Below are 16,917 nucleotides of genomic sequence, written 5' to 3' on the forward strand. Positions count from 1 at the left end.
CTTATAATACATGAGTGATACTCAGAGTTCCCTGTATAACTCAGCCTGCAGCCTTGTGCCTTTATATGGGCACAGAACCCCTCAGTGACTGCTAATATCCTTATCATTTACAGTAGGGGGTACATTATCCCTTATAATACATGAGTGATACTCAGAGTTCCCTGTATAACTCAGCCTGCAGCCTTGTGCCTTTATATGGGCACAGAACCCCTCAGTGACTGCTAATATCCTTATCATTTACAGTAGGGGGTACATTATCCCTTATAATACATGAGTGATACTCAGAGTTCCCTGTATAACTCAGCCTGCAGCCTTGTGCCTTTATATGGGCACAGAACCCCTCAGTGACTGCTAATATCCTTATCATTTACAGTAGGGGGTACATTATCCCTTATAATACATGAGTGATACTCAGAGTTCCCTGTATAACTCAGCCTGCAGCCTTGTGCCTTTATATGGGCACAGAACCCCTCAGTGACTGCTAATATCCTTATCATTTACAGTAGGGGGTACATTATCCCTTATAATACATGAGTGATACTCAGAGTTCCCTGTATAACTCAGCCTGCAGCCTTGTGCCTTTATATGGGCACAGAACCCCTCAGTGACTGCTAATATGCTTATTTGCAATGAGTATGATATAGTTGGAGCAATACTGGGGCTTGTATCTCTTTAAAAGCATCCTCACATGGTGAGTCACGGGTGATGTGAAATGTTTTTGCCCCGGATACTTCACATAGAATATTGCTGAGCAATAAGCAGTTGCTGGTACCGCCAGAACATAAATCTGCTACACAGCAATGCTATCATATGGTTTCATAAACCTTCCTATAACGCTGCCAAGTTTTCTGTTACATAAACAATGTGGTGTTTCCCCTTTAAAGAGGTTGCTCACCTTAAAATTAACTTTGAAGCTTGATAGTCTAAGACAATTTGCAATTGGTCTTCATTTTCTCAGTGTAGTGTCTGTATGTAAACGTTTGTTACATACAGTTTTCACGAGATCTGGAGGCACCTCATTAAATCCAGACCAAGGCAGGCAGTACCGGAAACCCATTATCCAGAAAGTTCCGAATTAATAATAATGTAATAAACCAGAACATTGTACTTGATCCCAACTAAGATATAATTACCCCTTATTGGGGGCAGAACAGCCCTATTGGGTTTATTTAATGGTTAAATGATTCCCTTTTCTCTGTAATAATAAAACAGTACCTGTACTTGATCCCAACTAAGATATAATTACCCCTTATTGGGGGCAGAACAGCCCTATTGGGTTTATTTCATGGTTAAATGATTCCCTTTTCTCTGTAATAATAAAACAGTAGCTGTACTTGATCCCAACTAAGATATAATTACCCCTTATTGGGGCAGAACAGCCCTATTGGGTTTATTTCATGGTTAAATGATTCCCTTTTCTCTGTAATAATAAAACAGTACCTGTACTTGATCCCAACTAAGATATAATTACCCCTTATTGGGGGCAGAACAGTCCTATTGGGTTTATTTCATGGTTAAATGATTCCCTTTTCTCTGTAATAATAAAACAGTACCTGTACTTGATCCCAACTAAGATATAATTACCCCTTATTGGGGCAGAACAGCCCTATTGGGTTTATTTCATGGTTAAATGATTCCCTTTTCTCTGTAATAATAAAACAGTACCTGTACTTGATCCCAACTAAGATATAATTAATCCTTATTCAAGACAAAACAATCCTATTGGGTTTATTTAACATTTATATGATTCTTAATATACTCAAGGTGTGGAGATCTAAATTAGAGAAAGACCCCTTATCCAGAAAACCCCAGGTCCCGAGCATTCTGGATAACAGGTGTATAAAGGTGGCCATACGCAATATTATCAGTGGAACGAGGCGACTGGTAAAAGCCTTGGACATTGGTCAGTTTCAATGGGGGCGGGATTAGATCGGTATAAGTGGGTGTGGCCTTGGCTAATAGCTGTGCCCTAATTATGTCCCAGCTTACCATACAAAAAGTGATGCTTGCCGTAACCTAATTTACAACATATGTCATTGTGGTTGCAGTAATTTTAGGAAATGTGGGCTGTAATTTTAGAGTATTTTTAGTTCTTTCTGCATCATCTACCGGTTTCCTTTCTAATGAAGAAGCAGCCACTTCCCTTATTTACAAGTCGGAACGATGGGGTAAAGTTCCCATGAATGCTGCTGGGAAATGGGGTTTTATGACTTGGCGTCACCCGCAAATGACAGGCAGGAAGCGGGGGTGGGGGGGACATAAGGAAATGGGCGTTGACATAAAGGGCGGGGAATGGGGTGGATCAGGAGGCGTGTTCGCCCTATGAGGGGAAGCAATGGCTTGGATTGCGGGTGTAACTGGGCAGATTGAGGGTATAGCTGGGAAGCCTTAATGTAGCAATGGGTGCATTTTTTAATACCAACTAGGCCAGCCTAATGCCAACCCTACTTGTGCCCTTAGACCAGTGATCCCCAACCAGTGGCTCAGGGGCAACATGTTGCTCCCCAACCCCTTGGATGTTGCTCTCAGTGCCCCCAAACCAGGGAGTTATTTTTGAATTCCTGACTTGGGGGCAAGTTTTGGTTAAATAAAAACAAGATTTCCTACCAAATAAAGCCCCTGTAAGCTGATAGGGTGCATAGAGGCCCCTAATAGCCAATCACAGCCCTTATTTGGCTCCTCCATGAACTTTTATGGTGCTTGTGTTGCTCTCCAAGTCTTTTTATATTTGACAGTGGCTCCCGAGTAAGAAAGGTTGGGGACCCCTGCCTTAGACTATAGTAGACGTGGCCACTGTCTACCTCTCCTGATACAATGCCAATCTAGATCCAAGGGCATCTTGGCCATGACAGTCACCCCCCTGCCCCCTCCTATCATTAAATGAAATGCGTAGACACTGGGAATATTTGTACATGGGCAGTAACCCATAGCAACCAATAAATGATTGACTTTTTTTTTCACCCAGCTGCAGGTTGAACAATAATAGCAAACATTCCATAGGTTGCCATGGGTTACTGCCCAGGTACACTGTTTGTAGCCCTGTTGATCCTTTGTTTACACTTCTGGGCCCATACACTGGCCAATAATCTGCCTACTGGCCAACGTGAATATCTGCCCATAGTCAGTAGGAAAAGCCATGGTCACGCCAAGTCATAGTTAGCTGGTTATTACATATACATGGCACTAACCCTTATGTCCCTTCACAGCAGAATAATTAGAAGCACAGAAGGTAAAACCCTAATTCCTTGAGTTAATTCCATAACAAACCTCCTCTCTCTGTGCCTCCCTAGGGGCAAGTTTAGCGGAACTCTGATCCAATGAGGGAGGCAGCACCGAGCAGTTCATTGTGTTCTCGGGGCGAGTTTCGGTATGTGGCACTCCTTTGTGTCTTTAACCCTTCCTTTAGCTCACACTAGCAATAGCCCCTACCCCCAGCTCCAGTCAGCTTCATTCTACTCAATGCAGTCACGGAGGACTTTACCCTTTGATAATGACCCCCCTAGAGATTTCCCTATTGGATTACATTTGTCAAGAACTGTATGGGCAGAACCCTGAAACCATCAGCAATATGGGGGCCTCATTATGTGTGTGAATGGAACCTGTATGATTCTAAGCAGATTCTTCTCAGAATGCCGTACGTGTTTCACATGCTATCAGTGCTGGTAGTAGCGACAAACACAAGGCTATTTTTTTCTGGCATTTGTAATGTTTAAATAAACTGGTATATTTTTACCTACATAGTTACATAATATTTGGACAGTGAATGGCACTCACATCATATTTCCACCAGATTTTTTCAGTACACTGAAAAAGCTGTCTTGAAAGGAGCCAAAGCAGTGGTGACAGCACCAATTCCCACTTAGTAGAAGCTATATGTAGGAAACCTATGGTAAACTCAGGCCATATAACTACTGGCCTCTGGTAAGGGTGAGGGATAGCAGGTATAGTAGGGAGAGATGGTGCCTATAGTAGCAGTGGGGGGATAATAGCCTCTGGGAAGGGACTGGGGCTGTGGGATAGCAGGTATAGTAGGGAGAGATGGTGCCTATAGTAGCAGTGGGGGGATAATAGCCTCTGGGAAGGGACTGGGGCTGTGGGATAGCAGGTATAGTAGGGAGAGATGGTGCCTATAGTAGCAGTGGGGGGATAATAGCCTCTGGGAAGGGACTGGGGCTGTGGGATAGCAGGTATAGTAGGGAGAGATGGTGCCTATAGTAGCAGTGGGGGGATAATAGCCTCTGGGAAGGGACTGGGGCTGTGGGATAGCAGGTATAGTAGGGAGAGATGGTGCCTATAGTAGCAGTGGGGGGATAATAGCCTCTGGGAAGGGACTGGGGCTGTGGGATAGCAGGTATAGTAGGGAGAGATGGTGCCTATAGTAGCGGTGGGGGGATAATAGCCTCTGGGAAGGGACTGGGGCTGTGGGATAGCAGGTATAGTAGGGAGAGATGGTGCCTATAGTAGCAGTGGGGGGATAATAGCCTCTGGGAAGGGACTGGGGCTGTGGGATAGCAGGTATAGTAGGGAGAGATGGTACCTATAGTAGCAGTGGGGGGATAATAGCCTCTGGGAAGGGACTGGGGCTGTGGGATAGCAGGTATAGTAGGGAGAGATGGTGCCTATAGTAGCAGTGGGGGGATAATAGCCTCTGGGAAGGGACTGGGGCTGTGGGATAGCAGGTATAGTAGGGAGAGATGGTACCTATAGTAGCAGTGGGGGGATAATAGCCTCTGGGAAGGGACTGGGGCTGTGGGATAGCAGGTATAGTAGGGAGAGATGGTGCCTATAGTAGCAGTGGGGGGATAATAGCCTCTGGGAAGGGACTGGGGCTGTGGGATAGCAGGTATAGTAGGGAGAGATGGTGCCTATAGTAGCAGTGGGGGGATAATAGCCTCTGGGAAGGGACTGGGGCTGTGGGATAGCAGGTATAGTAGGGAGAGATGGTGCCTATAGTAGCAGTGGGGGGATAATAGCCTCTGGGAAGGGACTGGGGCTGTGGGATAGCAGGTATAGTAGGGAGAGATGGTGCCTATAGTAGCGGTGGGGGGATAATAGCCTCTGGGAAGGGACTGGGGCTGTGGGATAGCAGGTATAGTAGGGAGAGATGGTGCCTATAGTAGCAGTGGGGGGATAATAGCCTCTGGGAAGGGACTGGGGCTGTGGGATAGCAGGTATAGTAGGGAGAGATGGTGCCTATAGTAGCAGTGGGGGGATAATAGCCTCTGGGAAGGGACTGGGGCTGTGGGATAGCAGGTATAGTAGGGAGAGATGGTGCCTATAGTAGCAGTGGGGAGAAATGACCTGCCTGTTGGTGCAGCTTTAAAATGTAATATATTTTGACATGTTTTTTTCACACTGCTGTTATGAGAAAGATTTAAACAGATTTATGCAGAGTCCCAGCCTCCCTATGCATTTCTTTCCTCGCCAAGTAAGATTTGGAAGAAGAATCACAGACTATGTATAAATAGATAAAATAACTAAAAGATTTGTTCTGTGTTTTTTGCCTCTATTCTCCAAACAACAAGATAAACACAGAGGATTGTGATGAACTGCCCAATCTGCACCAAATGCGTCACGGCACACAAGCGCAAAGCTACTGGCACTGACAGACTGTTACTTATTTTAAAACTACCGCATGCATTTGTTTCCCTTAAACTGAGAAACAGAAAGGACAATGCTGGTTATCAGTTGCTTGGAAAGGAGCTTGTCTGAAAATGCAGATTTGTGGGAAGAAAGTGGTACTGTGTCTTTAAATGTAGTTCTGCCCACATGTTCATAGCAGGTAAACAAGTGGTCACATGACCTATCTGTGTCACAGCCCTGAAAGTTACCCCCCCCTCTCTACCTGTGTATCCAGCAGGTGTCTGCTCACAAGGTACCGTGTTACTCACAACGTGAGAATCTGACAAAACTGACACGTGTGCCAGAACCCGCACTCCTACGGGCAGGGGAATCCCCTACATAGCAATAATCACCCCAAATCCCCCCCTAACTGGCCTGCAGGCTGGGCCCCCTTAGCCCATAACAAGGTTACAGATATATAGAAACATTGGGGTAACAGTCACCCTGCTATAGTTCCAGGGGTACCCAGGGCACAAATAAGCACTCACCCCAAATCCCCCCCTAACTGGCCTTCAGGCTGGGCCCCCTTAGCCCATAACAAGGTTACAGATATATAGAAACATTGGGGTAACAGTCACCCCGCTATAGTTCCAGGGGTACCCAGGGCACAAATAAGCACTCACCCCAAATCCCCCCCTAACTGGCCTTCAGGCTGGGCCCCCTTAGCCCATAACAAGGTTACAGATATATAGAAACATTGGGGTAACAGTCACCCTGCTATAGTTCCAGGGGTACCCAGGGCACAAATAAGCACTCACCCCAAATCCCCCCCTAACTGGCCTTCAGGCTGGGCCCCCTTAGCCCATAACAAGGTTACAGATATATAGAAACATTGGGGTAACAGTCACCCTGCTATAGTTCCAGGGGTACCCAGGGCACAAATAAGCACTCACCCCAAATCCCCCCCTAACTGGCCTTCAGGCTGGGCCCCCTTAGCCCATAACAAGGTTACAGATATATAGAAACATTGGGGTAACAGTCACCCCGCTATAGTTCCAGGGGTACCCAGGGCACAAATAAGCACTCACCCCAAATCCCCCCTAACTGGCCTTCAGGCTGGGCCCCTTAGCCCATAACAAGGTTACAGATATATAGAAACATTGGGGTAACAGTCACCCTGCTATAGTTCCAGGGGTACCCAGGGCACAAATAAGCACTCACCCCAAATCCCCCCCTAACTGGCCTTCAGGCTGGGCCCCCTTAGCCCATAACAAGGTTACAGATATATAGAAACATTGGGGTAACAGTCACCCCGCTATAGTTCCAGGGGTACCCAGGGCACAAATAAGCACTCACCCCAAATCCCCCCCTAACTGGCCTTCAGGCTGGGCCCCCTTAGCCCATAACAAGGTTACAGATATATAGAAACATTGGGGTAACAGTCACCCTGCTATAGTTCCAGGGGTACCCAGGGCACAAATAAGCACTCACCCCAAATCCCCCCCTAACTGGCCTTCAGGCTGGGCCCCCTTAGCCCATAACAAGGTTACAGATATATAGAAACATTGGGGTAACAGTCACCCCGCTATAGTTCCAGGGGTACCCAGGGCACAAATAAGCACTCACCCCAAATCCCCCCTAACTGGCCTTCAGGCTGGGCCCCCTTAGCCCATAACAAGGTTACAGATATATAGAAACATTGGGGTAACAGTCACCCTGCTATAGTTCCAGGGGTACCCAGGGCACAAATAAGCACTCACCCCAAATCCCCCCCTAACTGGCCTTCAGGCTGAACTTCCCTGCCTACTGCTTTGGCCATTACTAAGTTGGGGGGCACCGGCACATTTTGGGATGCTCTGCTCGAGGGTGAATAAAGGCCACACTGCTCAGACAGACAACTGTACAAAATACACAAATCGGAATATATTACAGGGCAGGAGGGTGGCATCTCTAGGAATAATATGGGGAAACATTCAGTTTAGGTTAATGGATACCAAGGCAGGAGGGCCATGAAGTGCTCCAGAGAGGCAGGGGGATTTACAAGCACTTAACCACCTTACAGAGAATAGGGGGCTTAATAACTTCAATCTTGCCCTTTCTGGCAGCCCCAGTCCCGCCCTAAATACTCATTAAACTGCACTTTTGGACTGACAGACAATTTGCTGCGACCCCCTTCCACCCCCCGCAATTCTATTGTAACTGAGTCCGTGCTGAAACGCACACAAAAGGGGTTAAATGAGCTTCATGGGGCTGCGGGGATGAAGCCTGTACCAGCCCAGAGCATGGGGTGGGGGGGTCCCACTATACAAACAGAATGCTCTGAATGAAGCTCACAGACAGAATCCATCTCCGCTGGTCTCCCCTGACAGCCATTGTTTGGGCTAAGCCCCTTTATTCTGTCCCCATCCCTGCCCCTCCCTCCCCCCCCAATCCTTCCCATTCCCATGGTGTCTCCCAGCCTTCCCTAGAGTGGGGGTGGGGGGGAGGGAACAGCAGCATTAAGACTTTCCCACACTATCACTTGGTGGTACTACACTCCTGCTTAGGGATGGGCACCACCAACCTGGGGTATCTAGGGGTCTCTAGCAAGCGCTTACATCTGGGGGCTACATTTCGGGCTTATAATGCAAAATCCTATGGAATCGGGCCGTCCCACTGGGCAACCTGGGGCTACATATGATTTCCCAAGGGTTTATTATGGTTCCTTATTACATATAACAACATTATTATATTTAGCCCCTACAACATGTGGATCTAGCGGATAATCGGAACATCAAGTGAATGAGGTTGGACATCGCCGTCTTAAAGAAACAGTTACAACATGAAAAAAGGCTTAGCGTTGCCTTGAATGACACTGAGGACACTGAACCTTCAACTGGGCATGAAAAATAAATCAGGTTGTAATGTTTATTAATTTCCAGCAATAAAAACAGGGACTATTGGCCACGACGCAGTATATACAGTAGAAGGTTACAAAGAGCCATTCTTCCAGCGCCACCAAACAAATCGGATGAATGGAGCTCGTCTTTCTGATCCGGAGCCAAAAGTGTAATGACTCGACTCATAATTGCCATTTAATATGAGCAGGAATAATATTTTAATTAGCATGATGCCAGGTGGCATGGGAGCGTGGGCGAGGGAAGGTCTCCCAGGGCCGGGGAGTGGAGTTGGACTTGGGTCTCTGTGCCGCCAATGGCTACATAAAGACCAATAAGGAAAGAATACCTTCAAAGAGAACTAAACTATGAATAAACTGTATAAAACAGCCCCCCTATTCACATAGTAACATAGTAAGTTGGGTTGAAAAAAGACACACGTCCATCACGTTCAACCATAATGCCTATATATAACCTGCCTAACTGCTAGTTGATCCAGAGGAAGGCAAAAAACCCCATCTGAAGCCTCTCTAATTTGCCGCAGAGGGGAAAAAATTCCTTCCTGACTCCAAGATGGCAATCGGACCAGTCCCTGGGGCAACTTGTACTAAGAGCTATCTGCCATAATAACCCTGTATTCCCTCATTTGCTAAGAATCCATCCAGCCCTCTCTTCTTCACATCAATGAGACTCTGCTTCTCGTACCCGAATTGAAAATATAGAGCAGTGAGGTAGGGTTGGCAGCCGCCACGTCTGGCCATTGGAAGCCAAAAGTGCCCATGGTCATGGATGGAGATCACCACCGGACAACAAAGAACAGGAAGTCAAGTGGCCAGAAATAGTGGCACCAAACTTTTAGTTGGCATTCTAGCCCCCAAGACAGCCACCTTCTGAACCCCACAAACATCTTTATGCCCATCTTGGTGGAACAGCCCAAAGTGCATCAATCTATCCAGGATCAAGTTCTTGGAAGGATTAGGGAAGCAACTTGGCAAAAGAAGTGACATAACATCCCTCTCCCACCAGCGAGGGCGTCACCCTACACGAGGAACCTCATCAGATGCTTTCGCAACAACCAGAGAGATAATTATAATCCCACGTTTGGCCCGGAAGCCCCTAGATCGTTACGTGGATAAATTTAGTCATAAACCACAAGCCTACAACTCTGTTTTGCCTGAACTTAATGGAGATGCCTTCTGATCTCTTAGAAGTTCCTAATTCCTGTTGGGTGGGATTATATGGCCAATTCAAAGGTTTTTGTTGTTTTTTTTTTACTCCTTGCTCAAGGGTAAATTCCCTCTTGAAGCTTTCAGGTTTGAGCCCCCCCACGGCAGACAGAGGTTTAATCTTCCAGCTTCACAAAAGGATAATTGTTGGTCCCAAGTGTTTGCCACCAAATGGCCCAGCAGGAAGAAGACAAGTGTTGTCTTGACCTTTTCATGGGATGATCATCTGCTGATTATGTCACTCGACATTCTCTGTCTTTAATTGGTCATGCATGGGCCAATCACCGTAGGCTCCTCTTCACTTCCACATCTGCATGATCAATCCCTGATCCAGCCAATACCCATAGTACATGAATATCAGTTGGGATTGGTGGGCACCATACACCTACCACATAGTATCGGTACATTTATGGGCAGTTTTAATATAAGGATATGCTACAAGATCTGCTCGTAAGGTGAAGTTGGGCTAAAGTCCGGTTAATTGATCATTGCCCCCCGACAGGACAACAACTGGATCATAACGGGCCTGGGGAGAGGAGCATTGGGAGATGATTATGTCAACTTACCAAAGGGGCCCTAACCCAAAAGAAACGTTCTAACCACATTTCAGTTGGGCAGGCCTTAAGAAGGGCCCTATACAGTGGCCAATAAGCTGCATAATCTGTTTGGAGAGGCCAAATTATCAGCTTTTTTTCGGCCCACATCCAGGATGTGACGCACAAGTGGGGACAGATGAACCTGAGCACCAAAATGCTCATTTTGGCACCAAGGCATGCATATCCCTGCTCCATGTACAACCAACAGGGCACTTTTTTGGCCACCACAATTCTCTGAGAGAGGGTATCAGCAGTGGGGAAACTGCCCTGTGCGCTATTACTGGTTGGGAATAGGGAGCACAACCACCACTGAGGGCAAAAAGGGACCCCCTCATATTGGATCCCTGCCGCTAGTTGGTAAGAAGGAGGTACAGAAGAGTATGGTGGCCATTGGTAGTTGCCCAGCTGTAGCTCTTCAGCTGTACTACAACCCCAGGCACCACTGTGTTGTAGTACAACAACATCTGAAGGGCCACAGGTTTTAAGTCCTACTTATACTTTAAATAATGTGGCAAAGCCACCCCTAGGGCCCCTGTGATGCCGAAGTTGTAAGCCACTACATGGGCAGTGTGCACTGAGTTATGACTTCCAGCAGGCTCCAACCTGAGCGCAGCTGCTACAGCCATCTTTATTTATGTACCTGGGTTCAGGAAGGAGCGGCCATAAACCCTGACCATGCTGTGACACTGGAGGCCCTGGAATTCCCAACAGCTGCAATGTTGTTATCTCCGAGCCCTGTAGGAAACCATCCTTTCTCTCCCTTCATTCCTGGCTCGAGGTGCAACATGGAACAGCTCTGCACATTCTCACAGCTCCGGGGATGGAAAACAGGATCAGGGGATCTGCCAAAAACCGTCCCACAGAGCAAAAAGGAGCCGCTATGTTACACGCACGGAGCAGAGGGGACAGTGCTGGGTGGGTTTGAAGGGAACCCAATGTAATGGTACATAGTGTTGGATAAAAATAAGACCAACAGAAAGTTATGGATAAAGGCACACTGGGAATATAAAATCCAGACAAACCTCTAGCACTTATTATGTATTGATTCTCACTGTGCCCTGAATTACCCCCATAACTGCCAGGCCGTGGGCCCAGTGCCAACACCCAAACTAATAACCCTGAACTTTGTACAAGAAAAAATAACTTCCCAACTGGGAAGCCACCCAGCCAGGCACGCGGAAACCGACGCTGAATTACAGTGTGTGATACAATAGTGTAAAAGTGCACACTGTAAATGTGATAATTGGCCCTTATCTTCCCTTACACCCATATACCCAGCCACTGTGCTCAAGGCTAATAACGTGGGATCCCTGCTTCCGAATGTATAGTGTACCCCTACACACTGGTACAGCCCCACCCACTTACCCATCATTCTATTTGTATGTGTCACATGGTACAACTGAGCCACTATCTAACCTCACTCCCACCGACCCAATGAAAAGTTCCCAATGGGACAATAGGTCAGTCAGTGAACTCACTAACAAGCCAATCAGACACTGTATGGATCTACTCAGGCATAATGTACCCCCTACTGTATATGATAAGGATATTAGCAGTCACTGAGGGGTTCTGTGCCCATATAAAGGCACAAGGCTGCAGGCTGAGTTATACAGGGAACTCTGAGTATCACTCATGTATTATAAGGGATAATGTACCCCCTACTGTAAATGATAAGGATATTAGCAGTCACTGAGGGGTTCTGTGCCCCCCATATAAAGGCACAAGGCTGCAGGCTGAGTTATACAGGGAACTCTGAGTATCACTCATGTATTATAAGGGATAATGTACCCCCTACTGTAAATGATAAGGATATTAGCAGTCACTGAGGGGTTCTGTGCCCATATAAAGGCACAAGGCTGCAGGCTGAGTTATACAGGGAACTCTGAGTATCACTCATGTATTATAAGGGATAATGTACCCCCTACTGTAAATGATAAGGATATTAGAAGTCACTGAGGGGTTCTGTGACCATATAAAACTTAATTCAATGGTGGAGCTCGGGGGGTTACCCCAACCTTAGGTAATCCCTGGGCTGGGGGGGCACCAAGTAGACTGGAGCACATTATAAACAATATATTCAGTGCCTTATAGGCCTTAAAACTATATTTGAAGGCCACTAGTGTTTTGCTGTTACTGCGCCTTTAACAGGAAAATCTAATTAAACATTTGTGAGGTGAAATGCCCTGATTCGGATTGTTTGGGGACAGGACGTTCCCTATCGCACCGGTTGCCAGACACAAATGAATCTAGATAACCGTCAGCACCAGATTCCCAAGCCAAAGTACACGGAGAGCGAGGGAAGGATACACGGCCGCTCGCTAATTACAGGCACAAACAAGCTAATCAGGCTCACAGGCCGAGCGTATGTCTCACCTAACGACGGGTAATTAGCAGGTAACACTCATTAAGCCTAGTGTGAGGCGGAGTCTTTTCCACTCATCAAGATGCCTGACACAGTGCTGGGAATCAGCATTCTCATTGGTCACTTCTTCTGCATTTATAATGAGGTTTTTTATCAGTAGAATTCTCATTGGTGAATGTTCTTGCATCTATAATTATGTTTTTTGGCAGCTTCTATAGCAAAACTAGGGACAGCATCATTGATAGAAATCTGTTTCTCTCTAAGGATGCTGGGAATGGTAGTCCAGGTAGAGAATGTCACAGGTATAAAAGTCAGGTTGGATTGGATTACCCAGCATGCCCCTGGGGTACGGCAGCATAAGACAGAAAGGGTTGGAGAACCAGTAACAGGGAGGTGAGTCTGGATCGCAGCCAGGTGAAACAAGACTCTTCAATCTCAGATCCCAGGAGCAGATGGAGGAGGGGGAGAATGAGAGCATGAGATTCCGCAGGTAAACACAAGGTGACTGCACCGTGACACAAAGTCACCAGGAAAGGCTGCGGGGCAACACTCTGAGCCCTCGACAGTCACATCTATGGGAATTAAACACCTCCCTGACTGCACTGCTGTAAAGCCCGGTGTTAGGGAGTCTGACTGATATCTGTCTGCCCCGAGGCAGGCAGTATGTGGGCAAGCAGCAGGCAGTGTGTGGGCAAGCAACAGGCAGTATGTGGGCAAGCAGCAGGCAGTGTGTGGGCAAGCAACAGGCAGTGTGTGGGCAAGCAGCAGGCAGTATGTGGGCAAGCAGCAGGCAGTGTGTGGGCAAGCAGCAGGCAGTATCTGGGCAAGCAGCAGGCAGTATGTGGGCAAGCAACAGGCAGTGTGTGGGCAAGCAGCAGGCAGTATGTGGGCAAGCAGCAGGCAGTGTGTGGGTAAGCAGCAGGCAGTATGTGGGCAAGCAGCAGGCAGTATGTGGGCAAGCAGCAGGCAGTGTGTGGGCAAGCAACAGGCAGTGTGTGGGCAAGCAGCAGGCAGTGTGTGGGCAAGCAGCAGGCAGTGTGTGGGCAAGCAGCAGGCAGTATGTGGGTAAGCAGCAGGCAGTATGTGGGCAAGCAGCAGGCAGTATGTGGGCAAGCAGCAGGCAGTATGTGGGCAAGCAGCAGGCAGTATGTGGGCAGGCAGCAGGCAGTATGTGGGCAGGCAGCAGGCAGGCAGTAAGTGGGCAAGCAGCAGGTAGTATGTGGGCAGGCAGCAGGCAGGCAGTAAGTGGGCAAGCAGCAGGCAGTATGTGGGCAGGCAGCAGGCAGGCAGTAAGTGGGCAAGCAGCAGGCAGTATGTGGGCAGGCAGTAAGTGGGCAAGCAGCAGGCAGTAAGTGGGCAGGCAGCAGGCAGTATGTGGGCAGGCAGCAGGCAGGCAGTAAGTGGGCAAGCAGCAGGCAGTATGTGGGCAGGCAGTAAGTGGGCAAGCAGCAGGCAGTAAGTGGGCAGGCAGCAGGCAGTATGTGAGCAAGCAGCAGGCAGTATGTGGGCAAGCAGCAGGCAGTATGTGGGCAAGCAGCAGGCAGTATGTGGGCAAGCAGCAGGCAGTAAGTGGGCAATCAGCAGGCAGAGATAATAAGTTTCCATAGGTTAAAGCTTCTCTGCGGTTGGTTGCCGTGGGGGCACCGGCCTTTGCCCATACTCGGGAAGTGGCAGAGATTTCCTGGAACCCACAAAGACCATTCTGCTTATGAGACACAAAACTGGGGCCCTAGGGCCAATCAGGAAGCCCCGGCGGAGCAGATGGCTCACATTTTACTTTTTTTTTTTTTCACATTCAGTTTCCGGACAGTTCTCACCGTGGTTCTGTTTTTCTTTCCACTCCGTCCCCAGTGCTTATGTGGCTGCAGGAGGAGACGCCACTTAGTGCTGCGCATCTCTTGCCCCTATAGGGGGCTTATTTACTAGGAACACCAGTCCTGCCTGCCCCACCGCAGGGGCCCCCTCTTTATTGCAAAGTGTCAGATATCTGGACCCCCTTGTGGAAAAAATAGCTTGGTGGCCATTAGTCTGTGTGCAGGGCATCCCCGAGAGCTTGTGGGGGCCCCCCACTCTGCATTTACCGTATTTCCCCCCCCAATGCCAAGGACATGTAGCAACCCATCTTGGGGCATGTGAACTCGCTTACACGTCTGCGGTTGGCACAGGGGGCGATTTCATAAGAAAACAGCTGGAAGTGATTGCACCATAACTCAAACTGTCAGCGAGGGGACGAGCCCAGCAACCGGCCAGGGTTCCTGTGGCCTCTGGCACACAGATAGATTGCTAGCTCCTGCGGTGCTACACTGGGCCTTTGTAAAATACTGAATGATTTAACCCTTTCCCTATAAACATTTTTGGAGCTGCAAATTGTACTTACCCTTTAATTGCCATTCCAGTCAGTGCACACAGCAATGCTGATGTATGTAGGGGTCACATGGGCCTGACAGCCCCGCCCCCCTTTATTGCAGGTAAGCTACTAAAGCCTGCAGCCCATTGGTTAATAATTACCAACTTTCCAAAGGTTTCAGTTTCCACTTTAGTAGGGTTAACACCTCGCCCCTTTAAATCAGATTATCCTTATGTAGTGACTGCACCCTGGGAAAGGGTTGGCCCCCAGTTATTAACACTTTCTGGTCTCGCTGCCAATGAATTCCCCCCCCCCCCCTTGTGCCCCCTGTATCCCATAATAAGACATTCCCAGAATCCTCTGAACCTGCCAGTGCAACAAGGGGCTTTTATATCCACTTAGTCCCCCATTCAATCTACTTTGCACTATATCAGTCTTTTTTTTTATCCCCCCCCCCCCCAAAAAATACCCTTCTATACATGGAAAGTCCCATTTTTCATTAAATCCCAGTCCCAGCATATTGGCAATTCCATTCCTGGAAATCTCCTGGGGTTTCCAGATGGTCGGGGCAGATTTAGTTGCCCAGATAGTCTCTGGTTTATAGGTTGAGTTCTGAAAAAGCCCCCCCTACTAGAGAAGGGTAATGATGCCCATAGGTGCCAGCTGGGTGTGTGGCAGTAACTGGGCACCATGGAGAGATACAAAGTAACAACAAGGGGGGAAATACAGACATAACCCATAACCCTGCCCCCCTCCAGCAAAGCATCAGTTAATACAGGGGGGTAAATGTTATAGACAGTATAGGGAGCCCCTGTATATAATGACCCCCCCCATGTTACCTGGGGGTCGCTGTGTGACGCAGGTAAGTCCGGATCGCAAGCTGCTGATTGTAGGAGGGTCCTGATCCCAAAACGCAGGCAGAGAAGTAGATCCCTGGTCCCAGACTCCGGCTGTTGGACTGTAGATCCCGATCCCAGGCTGTTTGTAGGCAGATCCCGCTTCCCAGCCCGCAGTGTCCCGGTACCAGCACTCCCCGCACTCCCTGCTGCTCCTCTGAGCGAAACTTTCTGTGCGATCGGCTTTCAATGCCCCCAGCCAGGCGGGCGGGGAGGATTCACAAAGGTAGGGGGCTCTCTGCTGCCATCTGGCGGCCAAGATAGAAAATGACAACCTACTGTCCTGCCTGGGTCTTAGCAACGCTTGGCTAAACAGAACGCTGCGCCACCTAGTGGCCAACCTGATGCTGCGCTTCTTCTGATCGTCCCGCAACCTAATGTGAGTTTAAAGGATAAGTAAACCTTTAAGTTGAATACGATTAGGGCACACCTTGAGTGACTGATGCCAGGCCTGGGCTGGACTGGGATTCCAAGAGGCCCTAAAAGCCCCCCTGGCATTCCCAGTACCCAGAGGCACAAACAGCCCCCACCAGCCCAATAAATAGTGACTGTCTGTGGCACCTTAAAGCCCCCCTGGCATTCCCAGTACCCAGAGGCACAAACAGCCCCCCCCCCCAGCCCAATAAATAGTGACTGTCTATGGCACCTTACAGCCCCCCTGGCATTCCCAGTACCCAGAGGCACAAACAGCCCCCCCAGCCCAATAAATAGTGACTGTCTGTGGCACCTTAAAGCCCCCCTGGCATTCCCAGTACCCAGAGGCACAAACAGCCCCCCCCCCAGCCCAATAAATAGTGACTGTCTGTGACACCTTACAGCCCCCCTGGCATTCCCAGTACCCAGAGGCACAAACAGCCCCCCCAGCCCAATAAATAGTGACTGTCTGTGGCACCTTACAGCCCCCCTGGCATTCCCAGTACCCAGAGGCACAAACAGCCCCCCCCCAGCCCAATAAATAGTGACTGTCTGTGGCACCTTACAGCCCCCCTGGCATTCCCAGTACCCAGAGGCACAAACAGCCCCCCCCCAGCCCAATAAATAGTGACTGTCTG

General features: G+C 48.5%; 1 protein-coding gene across 2 annotated transcripts in view; it reads right to left on the bottom strand.

Moving 5' to 3' along the window:
* Window positions 1–16,027, bottom strand: part of cd82 (CD82 molecule) — a 36,442-nt gene extending 20,415 nt beyond the window's left edge. Inside the window, exon 1 of one of the 2 annotated variants that reach the window (XM_012960761.3) lies at window positions 15,000–15,028. The gene's annotated coding sequence lies outside the window, so the exon portion shown is untranslated. 2 annotated transcript variants of the gene reach the window in all.
* Window positions 16,028–16,917: the final 890 nt, after the last annotated feature.

The sequence above is a fragment of the Xenopus tropicalis genome, chromosome 4, assembly GCF_000004195.4.
Source record: "Xenopus tropicalis strain Nigerian chromosome 4, UCB_Xtro_10.0, whole genome shotgun sequence".
Classification (NCBI taxonomy): domain Eukaryota; kingdom Metazoa; phylum Chordata; class Amphibia; order Anura; family Pipidae; genus Xenopus; species Xenopus tropicalis.